The sequence below is a fragment of the Ischnura elegans genome, chromosome X (assembly GCF_921293095.1).
Source record: "Ischnura elegans chromosome X, ioIscEleg1.1, whole genome shotgun sequence".
Classification (NCBI taxonomy): Eukaryota; Metazoa; Arthropoda; class Insecta; order Odonata; family Coenagrionidae; genus Ischnura; species Ischnura elegans.
The window spans coordinates 25,020,877-25,044,194 of NC_060259.1; the positions used below are offsets into that span (position 1 = coordinate 25,020,877).

Consider the following 23,318-nt stretch of genomic DNA (forward strand, 5'->3'; position numbering starts at 1 on the left):
TATTTCGAGTCGCAGATTATAATTTATACCTTGATTTGGCGCATCGAAAATTGAATTATCCAAAATAAAATTCGAATAATCCGCGATTTTTTACCATTGTCGGGATACAAGATGCTAGGTAAAAAGAGTAATGTACGAATTAAAGAATATTTCGATCTAAAGAAGTTCGAATTATCCAGGTTCCACTGTATTGGCAGCGTAGAAGTGCGGAAACATAGGGCATATTGTTTACCAGAGGTGGTTAATATAATAAAAAGCATAATTAACCTAACTTGTTGTGCTTATTCATTGCTGATCATATCACAAATAGCACTACAACGCACACAACATTTCACTTTACATTTCATGAGCTGTCTATATGATACTTATTGTAATCAGTGTATACCGAGTCAACTGATTCACTGAAAAACTTGGCTCGCAACTAATTTAAAACACTAAAACGTAACACGAATAAAGCATGATAATCAGTTTTCCAATCACTCTGTACACACCAAAAGAATTTGCACTCGTTGAAGCTCGAAAGGATTTTTCACATCACAGTCCCCACTCATCAATTACGATATAGAATCAGTTAATCTTATTTCACATTACCATTACGTAGGCAATGAAATGGATAGGCGGAAACAAATTGCTAAACCAGTAATTGTAATATTAACAAACTTCGAATCTCACCATCACTTGTACCGCAAACACAACAAAAACAACAGCGCAACGAAATGCGTGAAATGTAAGCACTGGCGAAAGCCATGGTGGCGAAATCTCACGATGAAGCGACCAGAATACGTAATAAAAGCAAACAGAACTTATAAGCATGCCAAGGAATGAAAATTAACACGCGTTCGCTGTATCCCTAAAGAACAACTACTTCAAATATGAAACATATCCCCTTCGCAACAGTTAGATACCTTTGATCGAAATATATACGGTTGATTAAACCAGTATGGAAAAATAAATGATTTTGTCAAAGCTCAAACTCTCACAAATCACTTCACCTGTCGCTTCACTCTTTAATTCATCGTCTACGATATATGAACTTCTACGTATATGCAATCGATTCGGCTAAGAGTACACCAAAGGCACAAATTGTGTTCACATACACTAGAGGCGCATTGAAAGTTCACTACACGTCGTAGTTTCCTTGCAGCTATACAAAACTTTCCATTCCTGTCAACAATTACACTACCAATGTTGCCTGCCTTACTTGAAGAATGGATTTTTGTGTTCCATTTTGGCAAAAATGCGTAAAAAATCTATTAGGTTATAGAAACAAAACCGGAGTTCGTCGAGTCATCCACAACGGTCCGCCATATTTAGTAGCTCCCTTAGTCAAGGCAGGAAGGCGATTAAGAGCCGGCTACTAAGATAGTAGCATACTAAGCGTAGTAGCCCCTAGTAACGATCTATGAATACCAAAGTGCTAGTACGCTTCTACTTAGAACGTCACTTAGTTAGTAAACTATGAAATCGGCCGCTAGATTTCATATCAATGCAAAGCAGCAGGATACAGATTCTATGGAGATGTGCAAAAATGTGTATTGTGAAATAAATTGAAGCAATAGTAGTAGCAGGAATAAACCGAAGTAGCGCCGCGGCCACGCTTACGGTAGGACAACAACAAAAGGCCCACCTCACAACGCTTCGCGCGTTCAACCATGATTTTCAAAAAGAGAATTTTTTATGTTAAATCTGGTGGTATTTTAACATATTAGAAGTTAAGAACTTACTATCAATTCAAAAATAATTTAATTTCACTTCAAGGCCGGTTTCAATAGACTTTACGTGAAGACATGAAAAAGATAAAAATTTCATTGAAACTGGTCATGAAGTGACTTTGAATTTAACTTTGCTCTGCGCCATTGGTGTTTTTCACTAATTATAACCTAATTTCCCTCAAAATTGCCTACCTTCCTAGACCGGTATGGACATAGAGTGAGGGTAAAAGCAGAGGGCGGGTGACGTCACTACTTTGGTCCCAACATCACTCGTGCGTCTTAATGTTAGCGTTATTTTAAGTCACATGACTTGGATAAAATTAGCGAATTGCAAACTAATGCCGTGTATTATAATATCAAGAAAAATCATTCAAGGGAAGCTCAGTGACCTTTCATCGGTAAGTTAATTTAAAAATAATTCAATATATTGTATTTAATTTTGATATGTGCTTAATTTTTCCTCCCAGGCTCATTGATGTGCAAGTTTCACACGTCACGTGATACGCATGATGGGAACACGTGAGCACGGAAAGAGAGTGTAAGATACCCGTAGTCTACAAATACTTTATCTAATTTCCTGAATGTCACAATATTTACGATTTTCCCCTCATGGACTGTTTTATAGGTAGAGCTCTTAATGACGGCATCCCTAACCCCGTCTAGCCTCGCTATCGATTTCTGTATTGTATAAAGGTTATTTGAACATTTACATAGAAGAAACGTCAAGTTTAAAAATCTAAAACGGGTATGAACAATGTGTTACCTACCTCATCAGTTCCCAACCGGTGCACAGTGAGCGGAAATCGGAAAAAGCCGGACAAAATTACAAAATGGCTTTTTTTGAGTAATAAACTTGAAACTTCGCAAGTGTAATCAAAAATGATTGAAATTTATAGATATGTACTTCATTTGACATAGATCCCACCCGTTACTGAAATACAGAGGCTCAAACGTGAGAAAATTTCCATAAAAACGCCCGTCTTCCATTTTCCCTGAAAACCTTCCAAAGTAAGTAGATGGTGAAGTTATAGGTGGATTATTGCGGAATAAAAAACCACATAATCTGTTGCCATGGTGTTTTTTCTTTGATTTTCCGTAATCCGTTAAAACCCATACAGTTTCAATAACCTTACAGCGTCGCGGCTAATCCAACTCCCGACGCGCGGAGATGAACCCTACCGCGCGATCCAAAAATCAATGTAATTTCCGGCGTCGCGAACTTATTTCAAAGATAACTGCATAAACACCTCAAGAAATCTTCAACAAATTCTCTCGTATGAGTTACTTTGCGTGACTTTGACGAAAACTCATTTGAAACTCTACCTAAATGTAAAACATTGTCGAAAAACAGTATCCGCCATTTTGTAACTGCATGATAACAATTTATCGATGATATTCTTTAAGACTACGTAAAATTAAAGAAAAAACACCATGGCAAACAGATTATGTATTTTTTATTCCGCAAAATCCACCGATAAATTCACCACCTCCTTACTCTGGAAGAGTTTCAGGGAAAATTGAAGACGGGCGTTTTTATGGAAATTTTCTCACGTTTGAGCCTCTGTATCCCAGTAACGGGTGGGATATATGTCAAATGAAGTACATATCCATAAATTTCAATCAGTTTTTAGCATACTTGCGAATTTTCAATTTTATAACTAAAAAAAGCCATTTTGTAATTTTGTCCGGCTTTTTCCGATTTCCGCCCACTGTGCGGTGGTGCGCATAACCCTTCGGGATACGCTGAAAATTATCGGAAATGGCGGACGCCTGGCACTATGTATCTCTTTAACCGGGAAATATGTGAGCATATTTTATAGGGTATTTAAAACAAAGGTTCTATTTATACAATTATTTATAACTGAAAGTGCCTCCTGCCCATAGTGAAATTATGTAATAATTTATTTATTTAATTCAGTCCAAAAACAGCACGAGGCCAATCACAGAGGACGGAGAATAACAGGATAATAATTTACTAACATTATTCAAAACGTAACCAGTACCGAACAAAATAATATTCAACAGTATTCAAAAATAAATAACAAAGAATGGTGGACTTCATCGGGTGGTGCAAGGGATAGGGGGAGAATTACGATAGAAATGGTGCAAAATGGATGTGGGATGAAAAAAAAGATCAAAATCTGGAACACATTTGGAATAGGAGTTCATGGAAGAAGGAAGTCTGAATAGAAAAGAGCGTTTAGAGACAGAGAGGCGGGTGGTGAAACAATGAAATAAGCCACTCGAACTCGTCGTGCGCGAAGGAACACGAAGCGGGAAAAGAGAAAGAAGGTCAGATGATCTGTATTTGTCGTTAATAATATTAAAGATGAGTCTCCGGTCATTGAGGATACGGCGATCATTTAAAGTTGCAATAACATAAAATGTGAATAATAAAATGTAAACGTTATATTTTTGGGGGTACAATATAAGTGATATACACATAGAGGGAGACGGGAGGAAAAAAAGTTGGGAACCGCTGAACCACCGGATCGGGTAAACCATGTGTAGCACGGATGAGCCGCTCGTACCTCATTGCCACACTACACCGCTAAGCCGCATATACACCAGAGATCACCATTCACGGATGTACGACAGAGTTATCAGCGTTGGCGAATGTGAGAGTAACTGGGCATCCGAAGAAGGCGGAGAAAGGATGTAACTGGCGGGTCTTTGCGGTAGGGAAGCTGAAGGGATAAAATATTGCCCCCCATTCAGAGAATGAGAATCAAGATACATGAACTCGAACGGAAACAAACACCACCTGCTAACACGAATTTCAAAGCACAATGGGCTTTTGTGCTCCGCTACAGAGGCCGACTTTTCTGCTAATGGCGAACAGCTGCTTCTCGGGAAAGAGGCATGTTAGACATGGAACAGCATGCGAAAATGGCTGAAAGTTATTCAAAGAGACGATATAAGAAAAAAACGCAATTGAAGAATCTTACAAAACTTACTGGAATGCTAGACTTTTAATCTAATGTAGCAATGTAATTGACAGTAACGAATATAAATGAAAGGAGATATAGTACATGCTAACTACAAAATTAACATCAATCCCATTACGATACGCGATACCACAATACGCGATTCCCACGATCATGATGTAAACAAACGCTTTCGTCTGGATCACCCAATCTGACCCAAGAGGGATCATGTGAACCAAGATCTTACTATTTCAGTCTTGGTCACATGTACATAACCTGAAAATAGCACTTGTCGTTTACTCTTTGAGATAAGAACAATGTTTGAAATGAAGGTTACAGAGTGGCTACGCTTCCTTCCGCGGAGCCGCTTACCGATTGATAGTTGCTGACACGGAGCCGTAGGCATGGGACCGGCGTCTAAGGCTCAACGGTCTTCCTATTCCGCAAATGTCACAGCAGCACAAGATATTCAATTCCGTCAGAGGCAACGATTAAACACAGAAACGAGAGCACTCAAGGTGACTGCCAAGTATACAAAACTGAGGCTAACATTGAAACCCCCAACTTTAGTATTATTTCGGGAAATCAAAAATTAATTACATCAAATACAGCAGATTCCGAATAATTAAAATAACAGGCTGAGACCGGAGCAATTTACCCTAACTGAGCCACTTTCCTATTTGTCTGACGTAATATGTATATATGCCTAAGCAAACATTGAAAACAGGTTAAGAAAAGACTACAGAATTAGACTGGAATATTTATTCATTATTTGCTAGTTCAACAGCCCACTGGTAGGCCAGCTAGTGAAATAAGTATGACTGTATGCTTTAACAAATCCAGTAAAGGGTTTTTAATCACTTGAGAAGCACGACAAGAGAACAATGAAAAAATAGATAAATGCCCATGTTCACGATTTCATCAAATGATGATGGAGAACGAACAATATCGATTCCACATCTTATAATTCCTATTGGGAAAATACCAATACTGTGTGACCCATTTAAACGGATTTTTATCCCAAAAGGGTGGTTTCCTATTTTTTTATTGCCTAAATCGAAATATTATGGCCTGGAGTGCGTATTTCACCCTTATAGATTTTTTAATGACAATATCTATTTTTCGCGATAAAATGAAAAGTGAAAATTTTCATGCGCGCGAAAACATGACGGATGAGTGTAAATGCTAGGAAAAGCCCGTGTGACGTCTGGCTGCTGCTGTGTAAGGCCCCGTGGGTGCGAGGCTATGAACGCCGATACGATACAGGCTGCTTGCTGCCGAGCACGGCGGCAGCGTAGAGTACCCTGCTATCAGGTAGCGCTTGGCTTAAATAAGGACTATTAATACCCTATTAAACGAAGGAAACTTTCCGACCTTAGGCCATTTTAATTGGGAATTATTAAGGGATGTTTCCCTGAGCTCTGTGCCTCATGCATGCATTGGTAATCTCAGACGATGTAAAACTCCTGACTGCTCGTATAGCATCTAGGTTCCTGTGACGTCACGTGGAGTGGCATCGCATGGCCGCCAATCTGGCCTTTTTCAAATGAGGTAAAAACTGACCATTAGCATTCGTCTATACTGGGATTTCTAAAACCAAATAATTTGTATATTATGTATACGAATCCCTATCAATGCCTTTCGTTTTCTTTGATGAAAAAAACTACCCTACTAACAAAAAAAACTGAAGGTAATTCTTCCTTTTGGGTTTTTCTATAGGATAGTTAGAGGTTGCCTTCCCAAGACGAGGAGGATTTAGAGAAATGTGATCGTATTTGCCGGTCTGAGTGTTCACGATTCCAGGAAAACAACGGCGACTCCGATGGGTTTGCGCTGTCAATCTGTCAGCGTGAGACCTTCCTAGTACATATTCTATTTTCAAATCCTGAAGGAAATTTCTTAGATGAAGCGTCTTTTCCTCAGCAAAAGAGCAAACTTTTGTTTTAAAAATCAACCATATTGGAAAATGGCCGCACGCTTATACTTTCGACATCGCAATTGACCAAAACATTATCATCTCTCAGTTACTTATCACAGTCTTAAATGACACTCCTGCCGTTTACTTGACGTCGAAAAGCAAATAGGTATTAGATTATTAGTATTACAGATATTCTTGTAAATTGCTAAGTTTTGAACAAATTTCAAGTCGGGAAGCGAAATTAATGTCATCGATGGATTGTTCGTCCTAGATATAATATAGAATAATGCCTTGAATGCCAATGTCATTCAAAACTCATCATTAGCATTAATAATATTATAAATTAAATAAATAAAAATTTTTTCTTGCCAACTAATAAGAAGAAAATAAATTTCTATGTCCATATTTGAGTGTCGAGTATGTTGAGAAAAACGTTGTAAAAATACGCAATATTGGAAATTGGCCGCCATGTAAACGAGCCGCCATAACGGATGACACATTGGGCCCGAGCGTATGTCCTTGCGGAGCGACTCTCGGTGTCTCAGCTACTCCTATCCTCGCATCGCCCTCGTGTGGTTCGCTGTTGTTTGCACTCAGGGGAGTGATTCCTTCCATCACTGAGTAGTTCCCTCCAAACGAATCAATGAACCGAAACAAATGAAGTCATCAGCTCATGAAAAGTATGTGGCAACTTCCTTTCTATTCACTGTGAGAGTATATCTGTATGAGAAACATATTTTCTCACCATTAATTTACTTAGCCTTCCACCTACCAAATTCTTTCAATGAATTGTCTGAGTGAAAGACGCCATTGCTAGAAATGTTTCAACAGGCATATCAAAAAACCGTCGGCGAAAATAAATATAATAACGAATGTGGAAACGCATTTTACAACAGTGATCAATTCAATTCTTCCTTTTCATTTCCCATAGAAGGATATGTATTGCCCCGGGAAATAGGAAAAAAACGCAAAAAATAGTCGTCCACAGAGAATTCGAAAAATGCAAACACCAAGTGAATTTCATACAGAGATAATCCCATTTTCACGCTCCAAGCATCGCAGTGGCAACAAAAATTCATAAATGGCGTATTGGAAAATTTCCTACTCACATCATCCAGTGAAATTGGAATTTTACCTATAGAAATATTCACGGAGGATGCACTCCACGATAAAATATACACTGCTGCCAAGAGAGAAAGGCAATTGAAAAACAACTACGCGCAAAAATTGCCAAACTCAACCAGAGACTTTCCGTTGCCATTAAGGGTGTAAAATATCCAATTATAATGCTGATGGGCAGTCTCAACATTTATAGAGCATTCACGGACGACTTGAAAACATATTTCAGCAAATGGAAAATTTGTTTACTAGCACGAGATAAAGGCCACAAGCTAAATTTAAAAAAAAAAACATTATTATTGCCAGCAAGAATATGACGTATCTGAAAGCACTTCAACGGCTGTTGAAACCACGCTGAGCGTAATGTAAAGTGGAATGTAAAGCAAATAATACTAAAATAAATGAATAGGAGATTCCAAAAATTCCCGTTTTGATATGATCACAGGCATCAGCATGGTTTCGAGGAAAATACCAAATCCTAGTGCATGTAACATCCATTAGTTCTTTTCCTCTTTAAAATTGCACCCAGTGTGATGATTGGAAATTTTAAATAAATGAAACAATAGCCGAATTAATATGAACATCCTAATTGAAAAAAATAGAAATTGCTTCCAATTAAAATTATTTGTGAACAATATTAAAATATAACGTCATTCTTGGGAACACGAAAGGAATGATGCCTAAATCCTAAAATTAGTCTCCCATTTAGTACGAGGAAAACACACCCTTCACAGATAAAATAAAAAGGCTCTATGGCTGGGAAAAGTAATTGAAAAGCTCAATGCTGCGTAGTAATGGATTAAAAAATAACTCATGCGGCACTTGTTGCTGGAACGCCATTAACAGAATTACAAACTTTTACGTCTTTCATTTCAAATTTCATTTAAACGGCGATCTATTGTTCCTAATTCGAAAACCAGAAAAAATGGACTTAGCCTTGGGTTTTGTCGATTTTAGAGGAAGTTGTAAGACTAAGGGCATATGAATACTAAAACTAGGAAAATAGTAGTTTTTTATATGGTAGGTACAAATAAAGTTTAGACTGTGAAGCGGTAATGAAGAATTGTAGACTTGAAAATAAAGTAAAACATTTCTAGTTTGGTAAAGGGAATTAATCAAGTTACATTAAAAGCATAAACAGGCATGATAAAAATAAAATAAACTACAGAAACGCGAATTAAAATTGTAATTTCTTGCACCTCTTTTTACCTTCGGTACGACGAAAATCTTCTCTAGAAACATTCAAATTCTTTTAGCGAATTTGCTGAACGCGTCACGATTCTGGTTACAAAGAGTCTTTGCTATCAAGGATTAGAGTGGCTCTTTTAATAAAAGACTATTGATTTCGTCATGAAATGAGGACGGTCAAGGCAATCCAGATAATTCGGTGTTTATATAGATAAATGTTTTATACAATATAATGATACAACAACAAAACTCACAAGGTAAAGGCATATAAAGCTTGGAAGAAGATAGAGAATTATGGAAGAGAAGTCATGTATAATTCACTGCTAATGAATAGGAAAATAAAACTACTTACGATATGGAGTAACCAGCCCAATAGTCGGAATGGCAAGAACAACTTTTTAAACAGTATGAGCGTTGAAACATAGCGCAAAGGTTCCCGTACGGAAAAAGAAGTAACAGCGAATATAAAATAACTGCAGATGGCAGGTAGGGTTTGGTACAGTATCATTACTAGCCACCTAACGTAAATAAGATGCCAATCGAACGCACATCCCTTTTTCAGACAAATTCGCCAAAGAATTAACCGAAACAGAGCAAAACGTCGAAAAACTGGGAAAATAAAACTTAAATCAGACTTATGAGGACGGATCATTAGAAAAAATGAATAGGAGAGTCCCAAAATGACAGTTTCGATATGAAGAAACGCATTAGCATGGCTTCGAGGAGAACAAATTCCTAGTGGGTATTAAATTCATTAGTTCTTTCCGTCTTTAAAATGGTGCTGATAGCTCCCTCTCTACAGACTGCATTTCGTCTTGCATGACTCCGCTTTTTAGAGCTTACGTTATTATCTTGAAATTTTCAGAACAAATCGTGGATCTTAGTCAACGTTTGTCAGAATCCCTTACTCAAAATAAAACACCTGAGAAAACATGGAGGTAAAATTTTCGGATTTGAGATGATAGAGAACGTCGTTTAGATCCAGTCTACACTGAAAAAATCAAGATGTTAAAATTTTGAGGTAGGGTTTAAAACTCGAGTTTCGATTAAAATCTAAAATCGAGTTTTAAATGAAAGATCTAGGAAATCGAAATCTTTGAGTTTCCATCAAAACTCGGTTTATCGAATTCGATCTTGACCATTTCGTTTGATCTCGGCAGTATCGCTATCGGCCTATGAAAACGTCATCCGTCGCGAGTGGAAGACTTTTATCGAAGGCCGGTAAAATTGGAAAGTATCGCAATCAGTTCATCTTTCTAAAACATTTAGTGAACCCGAATGGTTCAAAGCGGAGATCCCATAACATTAATGAGCGTGCATTTGTAAATTTTCGCTAATAACCCACGCATGTTTTCTTAATAGATTTTTAAAGATTTATCCTAAATCTCAAACGTGTATTTTAGGTATTTTCGTATGTTTAATAAACATGTTTTTATACCAACTGGATTTTTTTTAAATAACCGTCGATTTTCGCTCATTCGGTTCAATTTTCGATTATTGTTGAAAAGTCGAGCTTTTCATTTCGACTAAAAATCTATTGTTTGACATTTTTCCATCACTAGAGTGATACGTCCTCTTAAAATACTTTCCGCAATGAAAATATTGGCAACAACACATTCCTGCTACGCGGCATGACAAAATTCCACCTTGGACGGCACGATAGGTTTCCTCAAAGGACATAAGATTCCTCTACAGTCTGCATCTCACCGCCCGGAGCCGCATCAGAGATCTCCTGTAAATGGTTTTGTCACCGCCAGAGGTACCACTGTCGGTGACGTAGGCTATAACACTTAACATCGATGATGAGCCACCACGGGTAGCATAACATCGTCCATCACTACCTACTCGATTCCGTAAGCCCGCTAAGAGATATTCTTGGACTAAAACAGGGCGTTGAGGCATCATTATAGCCCAGATACGCACACCATCACCTGTCCATCACTCCATCCCTACCAGGCGTAAACGCGCCGGCCAAGGGTACTGCATAGAGGAGGCCCAATTCCATCCCATAGACAGTTGATTTCACTTACCACTTCCTTCGTAAGAGACAGAAACTGTGTAGATGAAATAAAAATTAAAACTGTGAATCATACAAAGTTATTTAACTATTTCATTAGTTCTTCCGCACTTCTAGGGGAAATTTGGTCGAGTAATAGATTATAAGTCGTAAAAAAACTAAAAGCAATAAATGACGAACTTACTTTGTTTGAAGGCCATTACAAGAGGTTAAACAACAATACAGAATTTGAGAATGGAGCGAATTTACCTTCACCCGGAAGACTCCACCAGGGCAAGAGGAGAAACGTTGCCTGGATTATATAACTCAAAAGCAACAGATTTAACTACACTTGGTGATTTTCCACACTTGAATTCAATTTACAGTGCATTCAATGGTAAGAGGTGAAGACTATTAACTAATTGAGCAAAATGAAAGAATTCCATCCTATGACATGATTACAGGGGGCCCTGTCCATCACCACCGCCGGCCTCGTATTTCCTTGACCATTACAGCAGCTGGTGAGGTAGACATTTCCGAGAATCCCGGAAATATCCATCCGGTAGGAAGGAGAGCAGAGAGGCGTCCGTTCGCCGCCGCAATAATACCCGGGATGACGGAGAGAAATACGATCAAAGCTATGGCAGTGCTTCCCCCGCAACGGGAGATCTACGCGTGGCGACGACGGCATTTGTTTCATCCTCTCGGATTTCCGGCCGTCAGGGGGCGGCTCGGGGGACGGTCGCTTCGGCGGCGGCGATTGGAGGGCGCAGAGCAAGTATAAACAATGCGCGCAACGCAAAGGCAAAAAAATTGATAAAAACTAAGACGCTTAGTAGATAAATTTTTTCGGCTGTACCCCGCGTTCTGATTCGGCATTTTTCTGCCCGACGCGACGTTTCGTGATCGTTACTTGTTACACGCTTACCCCAAAAATTAAAATAAGTATTTGCAAAATAATATATTATCCTTTTCTTATTTTCTAAAAAAAAGAAACCAAATTTAAGGTCAAGGTTAAGGCCAGCTTTTTTTAGATATTCACCCACTGTGTGCTGCTGCAAAATTCCACGACCACGAATAATACAAAAGTGGATCCTCTAGTCGGCCTCTAAATGTGTTGTCACACACCGCGCATTAAATCGGTTTACAAAAGTCACCACTCGCGGCGCTGACGGACAAATTGATCTGAGTTTCACGCGGAATTAAGGTATAAATAGGGATATTATCCCAAATGTATGTACACATGATGATGTGATCATACAAATGTATAACTCTTCAATGCTATTCCTCGCAATTTCAAACATTACACCGCAAAATATTGGAAAAAATGGATCGCATTGCACTCATACAACGTGTCGCGGACATTTTTGAAAACGGAACAAAATGCGACCAAAGTGGTAACAGAAATCAGCCTCCTATGGGATGGAATTGGGCCTCCTATATGCAATCCCCTTGGTCACGACCAATGATGAAACCATAAGAACTCACAAGAATACCGATATCACAAAAGGAAACAGGGAAAGTTAGCAAATATTTGACTTTTAAATAGGTTCTATTCAAACCCTGATCTCTCTTATCCCTCGTGAGAGATAAATAAAACGAAAAAAAAATTTTAACTGAAAATGAAAACTAAAAGGCCTAAAGTCAAAGAACACAATCGATCAGCCACTCGGCGGTCTTTCCTGACAGTAATGCTGGGGGGGGGGGAGGAAGGAAGGAAGGATAGTTTCCCTCGCCTCGCCGGAATATCTGTTCTGTCCAAACTAGTCACAGCCTCCTTGGCTGTCTCCAGTGCGTTTCTAAATGATAAATTCTGGTAAAAATTTAGTTATTTGTCACAGTATGACAAGTAAAATTTTAAGGAGAAGGGATGAGGTTAGGAAGGATAAAGAGTTTGGGGTTCTGTGCCTTGCCGTTTGATGTGGTGTTTTCGGTCTTTTGAATCTTCTGAAGATGATTCGAGGGGACTGCTTTGAGGAGACCCAGATCCATCACATATTAGGCTGATTTTTGCTTCCACTTCGGTCGCCTTTCAATCGGCTTTCAAAAATGTCCGCGACGTGGTGATGAGGGCAGTGCAATCTACTTTTTCCAATATTTTGCAGTATAATGTTCGTAATTGCGAGGAATAGCATTGGAATGTTATGAATTCGATAAATCATATCATCATGCACATAAATTTTGGTTTATTATAACTTATTTCCCCGTGAGCCTCGGATTACTTTGTCCGTGAGCGACGCGAGTGGCGACTTTCGTAAACCCATTGAAATGCGCGGTGGGTGACAACACATTCAGAGGCCAACTTTTGTATCCTCTTTTGTAATATTCGTGAGATAAGTCATTCGCCATCAAGACAGGAGAGGCGTAGCTGATCAGCGGTTTCATCATAGCTCTGTACAAAGTTATTTCTGTTTTTAGGGAGAGTTTTGATCGTTCCTGGAGTATAATGGTCATGTGGGCACTGGATTGTGGTTTTCAATCTTCGCAACCCACGCGCAAACCAAAACTCACTCTGTACTACCCTAGAGGCCGGTGACAAAATATTATGCATGAAAGCTAAATAAACAAATCATACGAGAATAAAGAATAAGATTAATAATTGGCCACAGATTAATCTGGTTTGGCCAATTAGAAAAATCATATACAACGTGATAAACAACATGCTATCCATGATAAAAACACAAACGGTAATTCCCACTCTATAATTCAAAACTCAACTACCGCTCATGGTTTCAACATATTATTTCATTTTCGAGGGTGGTGGCTTTTCTCGAAAAAGTTTTCTTTTCTTCCTTCCACCTTGAAAATGACATAATATGTTGAAACCATAGTAGGTAGTTGAGTTTTGAATTTAATTGTGGAAAAGACCAAATTTGTTTTGTCATGGATATAGCGAACTTCCACCAAATGAAGCCTGAAACGATTTTATACGTAAGGAACATATCGCTCAACTATTGATAGCTGGGTTGGAGGGTTATTCAGGAACTTCAGACTTTCTACGTACCTTGGCCCAACCCCATATTTTACCTATATACCAAATTTATACAGAGTAAAACAGCAAAGGGGTTAAGGTATGCATGATAACCAATCAACCTCCATCAAGTCGAACGCTAACTTACTTCGATGGCCTTAAGAAAAACGGAGGTAATTTACACGACGACAATGAAAATATGAAGTACCGGTTCTAACGACATCCATCGGAAAGCATACAGTTCCTATTTACAAGTTTATCCTTGTGAATAAAATATAATCGACTGTCTTCACGTATGAGTGGAATTGACGATGGGGAAAAAATTGAACGTCCCCATTTCTCATCATCAGAAAAATCGTCTCAACGCAAGCAGTGCAGATCCAATATCCAGACTGCCATGCATAAAAATTATAGCTAGAGGCAGGGCTGGGCAAAATAGAGGGCGAGGACTATTTGAAATACAAAATACTTGTGACTTCGGTACTTGAAAACACAATCTACAAAACAGTATTTTAAAAAACTTTTAAATTAAAAAATATATATATCTCTTAGTTTTCCGTAGCGTTTTTGATTACATTATCTCTCCATCTTTCGGATTCTCGCACGGGATCTCATTCTATCGCTTCTCTGCTGTGATTGGACGGTCTTCTCTGTTAAATTGAAATCACGAAACAGTGAAGACGGTTACTATTTAACAAATGCTTGGAAGATTGTGTTTCAGAAAGCAGCCAATCAATGCACAGCAGCGAGAGAATGTGGCCAATCACAACGCAGCAACGATAAACGAGGGCTACATAAGCGCAGTGAAAATACGGATATCGGCACTTCAACCTGAAGACGCCTGGTGGAATTCATGCGAATATTTTGTCACCATAAGACAAACAACGCGGCGAGAATCCGAAATATGGAGGGATCATCTATTACAAAGTACATTTGTATGGAAAATGAGAGATCTTCAAAAAAATTTAACCTGCCTTGGCATGATATGGATAGTTGCAAACATGAATAAAACGATTCTAACGAAAACGAAGTAATCTCTGAATCATAATGTTATAGAAGTGTCATCAAAGCTACTTCAAAGGTATTTTACAAATGTATTTTTTATTTTATAATGGGAAAATACCAAAAATCTGTATTTGAAATACAATTTACCTACATTCAGGTCGTGTATTTGACATACCAAATACATTTTAAGTGTCGAAATTACCAAATACAAATTACAAATGTATTTCAAAGACGTATTTTAAAATACATTTATTTGAAATAATGCACAGCCCTGGATAGAGATAGAAAACTTTGAAATGACACCACAGAGCAATGAATGAATAAGAGTGCTAAGAACTATAGAAATATCTACTACGGATTCGGGTGTTTTCATCGTCATTCTATAATTCGATCACCAGGAAATTGGCTACATGGAGTACGGCAATTTCAAAGTAAGATAGTCAGCCCCATTACATCAGCCAATTGCATTTTTGTATCAAATAAACAAATAAACCAGGCGATAGAAATTCTACAACCTAGAGACAAGTTTAGGTATGCTATTTCAACTTAAATCACATAAAAACTAGAATCGCATAAATAATCTTGCAATTCACCGCCCATTATTGATTGAAGACGATCCATTTTTTAAGTTGATACGAGAAAAATAAAATGTGGGATAAGGCTGAGTGATACTCACTATTTTCACTGGCCATTCGCAGAATACCTGAAATGTAAAGAAGTGCATTTATTAGAAATATAGATCATCATATTTTCAGTTTAAAACCGCAAAATAAATTATGATTTGCAAATTGGCTGCAAAAGTTACATCAAATATTACAGTGTACTAGACAAAAAAGATTTTAAATGCCTGCGCATGTGAAAAATCTTACTTTCAGCGTCAGCTACAAGCACAGTTCAATTGCTTTTCTATAAAATATATAAAAAGAATACTATCCATAGGTCACTAATAATTTATATAATGCTCCTATTTAACGTTTTTCAAACATAAAAAAGGGAAAGAACAGGAAAAACACAAATTACATACAACTGAACGATTCCGTCCATCCACGCATTAAGGTTAAAGAACAGTTTCCGCGTAACATCAACAGGAAATACAAACTATATTAAAATCCAAATGGAATCACTAAGATATTAAATACTACGTCAGGATAAAATTTTCATCACTCTAGGATATTTACATGACCACAAAAAATATTATCACATACATTATAATTCTGCCCTACGAGGACAAGAATTAAATATTGACGATACCTTTGCCAGCAGGACAGAAGATGATAAGGTACAACAAAGGAAGGAGCGCCTTAAAGGAGGCAACGTGAGGCGAGAGACAGCTCCTTTCAAAGAACTACGTTGAGTTTTAAGGTGTTTCCACACCAAATATCACACCTTAATCCAAGCTTAAGTGAATACGGCTACGACATATGAGGGGGTGAGAAGCCAAGGAGTACAAGTGATTTTTCTTCTAAATAGAGTTAGGTAAAAGATAGAAGGAATAAACAAAAACTTGGAGGCTAAGGGATACAAGTGAGCCTCTGTTCTGTGCTGACATCGACCGGTAAATCAAATTCATTACTAAATAATTTCTAGTTCATCTCGTTTGTTTTCTTTACCTAATTTATGCACCTCACTCTGTTTAGAAAAAAAAATCACTTGTACTCCTTGACTTCTCACACCCACACATGTTACCGGTCAGGCTACCTCGCATGTTCTGTTTCCCGCCTTCCTATGAAATTACTGGTGAAAAGCCCAAATTTAGTCACTCTCCCATTGCTGTTTGGGAGACAGTATTTACCACAAATTCTGGCAGCAACATACGAAAATTAAAATACACAAAAACACTGACAAGATTCAAAAATCACCGCTGAAATAAAGCATCGTATGGATACGAACTCGGACCCAGTAGGTCAGTGTTCAAATCTCAGCGGTGGAGGAGATTTGTCAGTGACTGCCCGATCCCATATTGACTGTTTTGTGGAGAGCACCTCAATCACAGCACTCCGTCCGCCGGATGGGACGTTAAGCTGTAGTCCCTTTGGCGCCTTAGGTTACAAGAAGGCAAATGTCGACGCTGGGTTTCTGTCCATCCTTACTTCCCTCATGTCGTAAATGACCTGAGCTATCGGTCTCATCCTCTGAATACCACACCACAAGTCGAGTTGCGAGAGGCAGTCGGAGCTAAAGGCCACGCCCTAATGGACCGCAGCATGGGGAACCGCAAGAAGGTGGAAAATAAAACATCTGCACTCTCAAAGGTTCCGATGGGGAGGAGGGGTAAAAATAAACAGATGGCCCGCCAAATGGCCTCGATGGGCAATTAAATCAACTGGCAAAGAATCTCGTCACTTTCATCAGCTCTCGGAGGCTAGGCGGCTTGGAAGCTAGGGTTCCGCGGAAAATGTACGTAATTGCGAGGCTGGAGATGAGATGTGAGAAAGAGCTCCAGCATAGTGCTCTTTGCCACCGACACAGTGGCGCACACGACGCGAAAAGAGTATTGGAAGAGCTCTCGGCAACTTAATGAGCGCGAAAGGAAAAAGGCGAAACCTAAGCTACTCGTGGAGGAGACAGGAAATGGAGTTTGATCGTGCGATCCGCTTCAATTCCGCTCTTTTGAAGATCGGGTCGTGCAATTAATCCATAGTCGCAAATTTTATACGTACACCACACAAGAATACTTAGAGTGGAGCCGGAAGCTTCGTGAAACATAATTTAAACGTTTGCATATTCATGCATCGAAAGATGATCATCCGTAGTATTATACTTTGGCGTCATGAAAAATGCACACAGCACGTGCACTTCAAATTTTCCACACTTTCCCTATGCAAATTGAATACTTCATGAAAGCATAACTACAAAATATTTTAAGTAAGTTTATCGTAACTACAAATACCATGTAGGCTAACATGGAGCGCCTTGCGATTTATTTCACATGCTCTATACATAAATATGAACTATTCACATCTTCAGATATAATTTGTAATAATCGGCTCTCCCAGAAATGGGGAAAGGTTTTCGCGTTTAAGCTGTCAACTGCACGCAGAAGAAATTGCAGTACTTCGTATCCATCCACTAATACTGCCATACTTCCTTAATTATATTCATTTCACATTTATTTTCTGCATAAATACCATGGAAAGTCCTCATTTACAATAAATCATTCTAGCCTTAAATCTGATCTTGGCCCACCTCCGGCCCCCAACGATGGATATGTAATCCACATTCGCCATTGAAGAGCAGAATCCTTAAACGTTAATTACGAAAAAATAGAAACAAAAACTTGTTTGGAATCAGCCATGGTGAAGCCTCCTTCTATCCAGCAACATAATTTGCTTCTCATTAATTGAAAAATAATTCGACAACGGAAAGAAATAGAAAAGGATATTGGGGAAAGACAAACATCAAGAATTAATCTACTAGATTTTACGAATAGGAAGTGTTCTAGAGGTATATTAGCTAGTATGTAATCGCTAATTATTAATCACCATTGAGGATGGATGGAATCAATTTCCACGAAAGACTGAAACATGAATTCTCGAGAGCATTCTTGCCGTGAAATGTCAAAGCCTAACTAACGGAGCGGCAACGTTCACCATTCCATTATAAAGGGAACCAAAATTGTAAGGGAATAATGCCTGTTTTCCAGGTGGACCACAGATGGCTTTTCTCTCGCCTAATTATTCACTCCGTTCAATAGATAGCCTAGGGTCTGTTTTCACGCATTTTGGGAAACGTTAGTCGCCTCCTTCCGTTCTCACATACGAGCCAATCGGCCGATGGCGAGTACCCTTTGTCGCATGGAGCACAAAGGGGTTCTTCGAAACAGTAATTCCTATTGACGTCCTAACCGACCAATTAGATTACAGCATTCTCAACCTCCCCAGTACCGGTTTATTCAATTTTGGCCACACGCTTCGAGGCTTTCACGGTCTCCCATTTTCGTTTTAAATGATCATCGAACTCGCTGACGTCGAAGTTATTCACGTCGTGTCAACTTAAAGGAAGCAAATCGATTCCGCCTACTTCACCCTGGCGAAGTTTGATCGTTTTCGACAAAAGGTTCACTTTTGTTTGACCTGATGAGTCGAAGGAGCTAACAGACGTAGAGAGGGGTGCACTTCACGTGATTAATCATAAGAAGGGCTTGATTCGCAAAATGGGCAAATATTTCCATCTTCGAATTGTTTTCTTTATCAAAAGTCAGTTTTGATTTTCATGGGAAAGAAAACTATAAAATTCCCACCGATCACTAGGTAGGTTTGTAATTAACCACAGAAGTCAGTTTGCGGATGACATAAAGAAACATCATTCCATGCTTAACAGAAGACGACCCGGCTAACGAATGACACCAAGAGCAAAAATAACGATTGAAAATTGCTCAGGAGGAACACGTTTGGCCGCGACGGAATTCACTCAAACACTTTCTCGGTGAAAATAACGCCAATAATAATGATTGATCAACTGTCATGGTGGTTCAATAAAAATGCTGCTTCATCATGTCTTTTCACTTAATGCCAGAGATCATTCACTAACATTGCGGCGTTTACGATATCAGTAAGTCACTTTCAACTTTGCCTTTGCTCTAAGTCACTTGACTGTAGGCAAACATCTACTATATCTTCAATCAGGCAACATGGTTCTTCACATTTCCTATCCTGAGCTTTTAAAAACTTTACAATATATAAAAATTAAGGAGGGCCATCGATGTATTAAATTTCGAAGAATAATCGAAAACACATTATCAAGCAGATAATGAAATTTAAAAATCAGATAATGCAAATAACTAATTATTTGTTCAGAATAAGAAAGTACTCTGGCTATTCAGCAAATAAAATCCCGTTATTTCATTTTTCTATATAAATTGTGGTAAATTAAATCATACGAAAGTATTGACGACAAAGAACAGGCAAGCTTCGGTGCGCCATGCCAACGACTACGCTTATAGAAATACGCGCCCGACATTTCGTCTTCTCGCTTAAGGCTCTGGTTACAAAAGAAAATACGAAGTTGAATAATGCTGATTTAATAGTAGATATTTGGATTTAAAAAGAATCCTTCAGCAAATATATGATGAGCATTGTGACAAACTTATTTTCAAACTTTTGAATATAAATGATTATGCTTACAGAGATATATTCATGAAGAGACAAATCTGATTGAATTGAAGAGTGCATTTCTAAGCTCCAATAGAGCATCAAGAAATATTGTGCATTATATTTTGAGTATTCACCTCAAGGCAATCAGATAAATCTAATCGATGGAGAAAACGTCGGTAAGATCAGGCCCTTCAGGCAAGAAAAATGCTTTTAACCATACAATGCCTATGGCAATTTTCTATTCCAACGAAAAACTTTACAGTCGGAGTTTTCCAGGAAAAAATCATACAATTACGGGAAAATTCCTCTCGATAACTTCCCATGAGAAAACTGCTTTTCCTCCAAGGTTCAATACCAGGCGAAATTCTCAATAAAAGCGAAACACGAGATGCTATCCAGGGAACGTCCTATTTCTCCAAATGCTACCGCTCTTTCACTTATGTGAAACCCAAGACAGATAATGACGGCCGATGTGAACTACGCATCCTTTCAACGAACCGATCACATACTTGTCTGTAGTCTCAATTTGTCACAAAGAGATGAGCTATAATTTTCAATGATGGCAAATGTTATGGCACTGAATTGAGGACTGGGAAAGCTAAAAATAAGATACAGGAAAAACAAGATAGGGATCGTAATTACAAAAATTCATTAGATTACCCGGGGAATTGGGGAAATTTTTTATGATTTTGAGAAGCTACCCAATAGGAGAATATCTAGAGAGAGAGAGTGATTTTCTAGAACTTATTTGCATGCCACAAAATTAATACTTTCGTAAGTCATCAATCAGTTCACATTAATCTGCACCCATATTCGTTACACTACCGTTCCAGGTAAATGGCAAATATTAAGCACAGTGGATCACGCGAAAATACCAAAGTTTCCAAAAAATCTACAAACAACCTGGAATTAATCAATGCATATTTACGGAATGCTACGGTTTAGCCGCTGGAATGGGGAAAATTAAACTGCCCCGCTGTGTACCAATTAACCAGTACCCTAGGATACATAACAGTGCATAGTTATGTAACCTGGGGAGCAGCCATTTTATTGTCTTACATTTGTGACTTTTTTTTACTAGCTTTCAGCCCCTGGATAAGAAAATAGCCTCAGTTTTTATCTAACACGTCAACTTTTGAAGCTACTAATTACCCTCTTTTTTCTCATTGGTCGTACAAAATTTGCAAATAAATGAATATGTTTGAATGAAATTTAACTTTCAGAATTATTTACGAAATGAAATATACAGCGCAGACGGGCAATAATATATTCGTGCATGCGACCTGCACACCACCCATCCCCCCAGAGGCACATGTCTGGCTGCGTGATTGCGTCACATTATAGTTTTTCTGACGTTACTGAACAACTATGCACCGGTCCCTGGTCTCCCACGCCATCAGTCAGAGAAGCTTAATGTCAGCCAATGAGTGCAATGATGCCTCCTGATATCCATGCTCAATACATCAGTGTATTCACATTCACATCAGGCGCAGAGAAAAAACTTGACGAGGTAGAAGTAAACGAACTGCATTTTTTAATGTCAGTATGCCTATTTTACCCTTGAACAGCGCAAAATTCTAAGCTAACAGAAATTATGTTCACCCTTAACAGCATCAATTTCTAAATAAGTGGCAAAAAATTCTTTATAAACTAAATTTAAAAAACATCAATTACTACATTTTAATCACTTTTCCTGCTATTCTTTTAATTTTTAAGGAAGCATTTTACTATGCATCGAATATGATATATTAATTTTTTAGACAACATTTACATTAAATGGATATGTATCACAGATTTGACAATTTTCCACATAAGGTTTTCTTTTCACATGCTGTTGAAAACTTCTCATTGGCGCCGTACCTTTACTAATTACAAATATAGATATCACTCGGGTAAATCCTCTTACTCGTTCCTCATGCGGAGAGGTAACTTCCTTCAACATAATTAGAAGCTGATCACCTTTGGCACGTACTGACCACTTCGAGAGCCGCATAGTATAACGATTGGGTGTATCATGTGTGATCGCCCCATTGTGCGTTAGAGAGGAAGAATTGTGACCTTCAGAAATAACCGGAAATGAATGTAGTGTAATACATATGATACAAAATGCAAAGAAGGGTTAAAATTTGATCCCCAGCCTGAAAATTATCCGACATAATATCACTGATTACGGACAAACTGAACCAAAACGAACGGCTGATACCGAAGCCCTCAAATTTGCCGGCACAAAGCCTGGATTACGAATCACAGCCGCAACCACCCACGCCGAGAGCTGACTTTGGCCTAGAGCCCAGCATTAATCGCACGGCGGCGCTCACAAACCAAAAGAGACCATTCGCGACCAAAGCTCGACGAATGGCTAGTTCCGCGAATGCAGCAGAGCGGACACCCCGTCAGTTCATCACACCTAAGCTTTCCGCATCCCTCTCGGAGCCGGGAAAATAGATGTGGGCCGATGCGGTGATAAACGCGGGCATTGCACAAAGCGGAAGGCAGCGGCCGTCCAGCGACGGGACGCGGCGCTGAATTAGCAATGAAGATAATGGCGGCTGTGCAACACGGGATGCCCGCGAATCATCCCCCCGCGCGCGGGTCAATTCGTTCCGAGCAAGGTCAAACCATACCTTTCGCTCGACCAGCGCAACGCGAAGAAAAGAGAGAGCGAACGCCGAATCAAACATCATTTGAGCGGAAAGTTCTTCATAAATACGCGCACATCCTTACTCGGGAGGAGATTCACGGATATTGCCAATTTTGAGATCCCTTAATTTTAGGTTTGGGATAAAAATGGTATCATTCATTCAGACCGGAAATCGCAATTCATCTAAAGAATGCGGTAGAAGGAAGTGAAATATAAGGTATGATAGAAAAAAATCTTCCTCATCTAGCTATTCTCTGACAATATTAAAATTGAAATATGTGTAATTTACAGCCCACCATATAAATACCAGAAATTTACTTCCCAAAAGTTGATGACGCCACGTGGATTCCAGTTCGATAGCTCGTTCTGGTACGACCATTTCTTGATGAAAAGAATCGCTGAAAATAGTGTGAACAACAGCGAATCACGTGAGGGAAATGTGAGCGGACGACGAGTAGCGGAAATGCACTGAACCATTCGGAAGGAGTACGTGACGCCATCAACTTATCAGGGAACCTATCATCAACTTATCAAACTTACCCTCGATTTTTTTGTAACGAATAGCCCGAACTTGTTACACCGAACATAATCGAAAACTTAACAAACAAAATGCACATTGGATCCTCTTTTCTTTAAAAACCGGCATCACCATCTACATTACTTGTTATGAGAAGCTTAAGTTGAAGCACGTAAGAAGGGAAGTAAAAAACCTTGCTGAAAAGTTTGTGCACCAGATTCATACGAAATC

General features: G+C 38.8%; 1 protein-coding gene across 2 annotated transcripts in view; it reads right to left on the minus strand.

Moving 5' to 3' along the window:
- Positions 1-23,318, minus strand: part of LOC124170536 (beta-1,4-N-acetylgalactosaminyltransferase bre-4-like) — a 358,835-nt gene that overhangs the window by 209,942 nt on the left and 125,575 nt on the right. For both annotated transcript variants that reach the window (XM_046549326.1, XM_046549325.1), the window contains one exon: positions 15,513-15,539. The gene's annotated coding sequence lies outside the window, so the exon portion shown is untranslated. The remainder of the gene's footprint in view (positions 1-15,512; positions 15,540-23,318) is intronic.